Below are 4,648 nucleotides of genomic sequence, written 5' to 3'. Positions count from 1 at the left end.
AAAATCCAGCACGTTCACTGTGAGAACAGTTTTTCCCAGAGGCAGCATTTGGAAACCCCATGGAAACCTGATGGGGCCAGCAGGGACTGAGGTGCATTAGGAGGGACATGGGGTGATGCTGTTGTCCTGGGCTGTGCCTGATGGCAGAAGGAGCTTTGGTTGACTCTGGTTTTCTGGATGACCCAACAGGGCTGTTCTGCCTTTCCATCAGTCCCCAGCACTGGGACTGAGCCAGCAGGAATTCACTTTGTCTGTCCTCACACATCCCACCTGCCCTTGCTCCTGCAGCACAGGATGCGCTTGGAGGACACGGTCTGAGGCCCACGGGTAAAGTGTGTGAGATGTTACCTGGCCATGGCCCAGCTGGGAAAGGAGAAGTGAGGAACAGTCAGAACTGATGAATGCAGACACTCACCAGTGACCCACCTCTCCCCACTTGCAGCCTCGTGAGCAGCAAAGGCAAAGAGTTCTTCAGGAAACGGATTCTCATCCTGTTCACTTTGAGATGCCTCTTCCCCAATTCAGCACTGGAACAAGAAGAAAGCTGAAATGTCACAAACTCAGATCATGAGAAACGTTTATGTGAGGTCAGTGGGAAAGCCTGGGACACTCCAGTGCTGACACAGCAGGAGGAAGGTCAGGGGGAGTCCTGCTGTGGGCAGCAGTGCCTAGCTCCAGTGTGAAGCTGCCAGTGTGCCTGGAAAACCAGGGCTCTGCTTCCAAAAACCACTTGGTCTTAAGGTTGTTCTGCTGTATGAGGTGTTTTAGGGGACTTCCAGGGCTATAGGAAGAGGCACATCAGTGGAAAGAGGAAGGGTGTGGGGTGCAGGCAGCCCCTCGCTGGGAGACCCTTGGCACAGCTTGGCTTTCCCTACCTGCTCCAATGGCCTGGTGAAGGGGAGGACCCCTGGGAAGTGCTCAAAGGGGGAACAGAGCACAGAAAAGTGTGGAACTACAAGAGAGGCAAGAGGAGAAGCTTTAGGGGAATGTCACAGATGATGTTTAGACAGAAGCAGGTCCCGCAGTGGTTTGCCACCATAACCCCAAATTTAATCTATAGATTTAGAATATTAGCAAAGAGTCTTATTGCAAGAAATACTGATAGGTTTGGTGTTGGTTTGAATAATGCAGAGGGACTTCGGACAAGGGTTTGGAGTGACAGGACAAGGGTGAATGGCTTCCAGCTGACAGAGGGCATGCTTAGATGGGATATAGGGAAAGAATTCTTCCCTGTGAGGGTGGCGAGGCCCCGGCACAGGTTGCCCAGAAAAGCTGTGGCTGTCCCATCCCTGGAAGTGTCCAAGGCCAGGTTGCATGCGGTTTGGAGCAACCTGGGCTAGTGGAAGGTATCCCTGCCCATGGCAGGGTTGTGGAACTGGATGAGCTTTAAGACTCCTTCCAACCCAAACCATTTTAGGATTCAATGAATGTTAGGATAAAAACCTGACCACCCCCCCACCCTCAAAAGCCCCATTCTGACTCTGCAGGGCTGTTGGTTCAGAGCCCAGCTGTCTGAGTTGGAGCACAGCTGTGGGGTCCAGGAGGAAACCTCCAAAACCACAGTGTGGAGCCCCCGGAGACTGTAATAAGCCTTTAGTGTGACAAGAACTGAACTGGTTCCTGAAGTCCTGCACAAGTTTTAAAAGTATAAGGAGGGAAACCTTAAGAAGGGAACAAAAAGTGAAATTTCACAGCATAGAGGAGTCTGTGAACAACACTCGATGTTCACAGAAAATACCGAAGACCCCTCACTATTCCTGAATCTTACATTTATGTTTTTAACCCAATGCAGCTTTTCCTCTGACAGAATAAAAGACTGAATTAAGCCACTCCAACCTCACATTATTAAAAGTGACATTTAGAACATTCCACATTAGCTTTTTTAAACCAGTTAAGAAATGAACCATCACTGTGTTCTTGGTTTATTCTTTTGCATTTGCTGAGAAATTATTTTCATTTATCTGCATAATGGCCAAGGCAAAGAAGCAATTTGCTAGATCTTTGCTTTAAGCCTTGCCAAACCCCAAGAGTCATCTTTTCACCAAGGAACAGTGGGGCAGCTGCCATGCAGACCTGCAGCTGGTCTGTGGTTTGGTGCTGTGTAAGGCTGGGGTTTAACCCACCTCTGGCACCGAGCTGCTGCTTTTGAGCAGGACCTGTGTCCCATCCACTCACCTGCCTCTCAAGCACCATTTTCCTGTTACCACATTTTTACTGGAACTCTATGTGGCAATTCTTAGTAAAGTGGCAAAAATCCAGTGACTCACCTGCAGTGCTGAAATGTCACTCGTCTGCTTCTTCTTTAAGCTGGTGTTGGGACAGACAGACACACCACCTGGCATCACAAGGAGCACAGGGAAAATAAGAGTCCTGACACACCAACCTTCCAGTGCTCTCTGGAGGAGGGTCCTTGCCCAGCCCCTGGCACAAAGGGCAGCAAACCAGCTCTTGGAAACTCCTGCCTGCTGACACAGAGCCCAGGAGTCCTATCACTGACATTTTCCCCTAAACAACACTGACATTTCCATTCACCTCCGCAGCAGCAGAGTCTAGGGCAGTAACAGCTCATTGTTTGCTTTCTGCAGGGCCCAGCAATGTCAGGAATGTCACACACCCAGGTGTAAGGATAGCAGGAGCTGTGCCTGGACACAGCAGGGGAGAGCTTCCCTCAGGAATACAGGTACTCACTCTTCCATCAGCCCTGAGGAGCAGAACCACTGCTGGGAGAGCATGAGCTGCCAGTGCTGAGCAGGGCAGAGGCCAAGGCCAGCAGGTCTCACTGTGCCATTACACATCTGGCAGGGCTGGTGTGCACCCGGGGCTTTACTGCAGAGACAAACCACCGTGGGGAAAAACTGGACATCCCCTTAAACAACTCCATCCTGAGGACCACTCCAGTGTTAGAGGATGAACACCAGTCCTGAGCAAACCTTCTTAACCCATCTCATGTCCCAAGCCTAGAGAAAGTCCCTGGGCCTGTGTATGAGGTACTGCAGTTCCCCCTCACACTCAGCAGAGATTGAACACCTGGTCTGAAGGATGCTCCTGCCTGCTCATGAATGCCACTGGCTGCCTGCTCAGGAATGTGGCCAACACTCACCTATTGTGCTTGGCATCTCCTTCAGCCTCGGAGCAAGGAGCAGCCTTTCCGTGCGTGGGCAGGAGCAGCCCTTCACTAGAGACGAGAGCAGACACGTGCTTTTCCTGGGAGCAGGGGGGAGTGGGGGCTTGGTTATTTTTGCTTTGCCTTTTTAAAAAATTTTTTAAGTGAACAGAAGGCTGCTTGTACCTCCCTGCAGCTCACTACTGTAATGCTACAGCCAAATGCTTGGCAGCACTTCGGGGAAGGGATTCTGTACAATGCAGAACTGTGTGAGCAGAAAACACAAAAACCACCTCACAGTCGTCAGCTCAGCCCAGGCCTAGCTCGAGAAGATGCTAGAAAAAAAACCCTCACAAAGAGCCCCTGAGGCCAGACAGACTGGGCCTAAGAAAGGCAGAGCTGTTCCTTCCAGAGCAGGAGCACTCCCAGCACAGGGGCACCTCTGCCAGCCTGGGATGGGCCCAGCGGGCGCCTGGGTAAACACCCGCTGCACAAAGGCTTCACACAAGGTGCAGGAACACGTCCCTCACTATATACTGCTGTCCTTCTTGCACTTATTTTTGGAAAACAGGAAGCTCATTGATTTGTTTGCAAAGGTGGCCAAAACGGGCCTGGGGAAACAGCTGTCCTGGTTCAGCATTCCATGTTTTACACCACAGCCTTCCTGCTGTTCTAAGGGATGCAGATTTGACTCACTGTGTGCTGGACTGAGAGTCAGCAGAACAGTTTTGGAGCTGAGCTCTTCTTGTGACACTTTATTGCTGAAAAGGGAAGCTCTGACCTCTCTTGCTGACATTCAAAGACCACAATGTGAAGCAGCACGAACCAGGAAAACATGAGCCTGTGTGATTTCCGACCCGCTCGCTCTAACTCAGTGAGAGTTCAATCCTGTGTTTGCTGCAGCAGGTCCAGCAGACAGGAAGCAGGATTTGTGCAGAGATCCTGCAGCTCCAAGGCAATCTCCAACAGCCAGATAACATTTCACTGAGCAGGGACACTCTGAACTGTTTTCTCCAGCATCAGAAGCAATGGCTTACCACAAATTAATGTTTCTGGACTGAGGGAATCCAAGGAAAAGCTAGACTAATACAAACCCAAAAACTTAACCAATAAAGTTCCAGAACCCTTCCATAGGTCACTTCATCTGTGAACCGTCTGCACTCCAGATTTGTCACAAAAGCTGTTTGCTGGATTAGAGACTGCAAGTCACCTCTGGTCATGTGTAAAGAGGAAGATCCTTCTATCCAACAAGCGTCCAACGGGCCTTAAATCACACTTAATGACTGGGTGTGAGCACACGAGTCAGTTCAGATCAGGGATTCCCTCTCTGGCTGGAGCCATTAGCCCAGACCCACCCTACGCACCCAGCACAGGCAGGCCCAGGCTGTGCTGCTGTTCCAGGTGACTTTGGAAAGTAGCAGGGTAGGACCCAGAGCCATCCAAGTCACCAGCACTGCTTGTTCACATACCTGAAACCACTGACTCCCTCCACTCTGCAGCAAATGACCCAAAAAAGCTTTAACACATACAATGACAGCCACATCC

Source organism: Lepidothrix coronata, unplaced genomic scaffold, assembly GCF_001604755.1.
Source record: "Lepidothrix coronata isolate B3197 unplaced genomic scaffold, Lepidothrix_coronata-1.0 Scaffold25, whole genome shotgun sequence".
In the NCBI taxonomy this organism is placed as follows: Eukaryota; Metazoa; Chordata; class Aves; order Passeriformes; family Pipridae; genus Lepidothrix; species Lepidothrix coronata.
The sequence above is the reverse complement of the archived record's forward strand: the minus strand, read 5'-3'. Positions refer to the sequence as shown.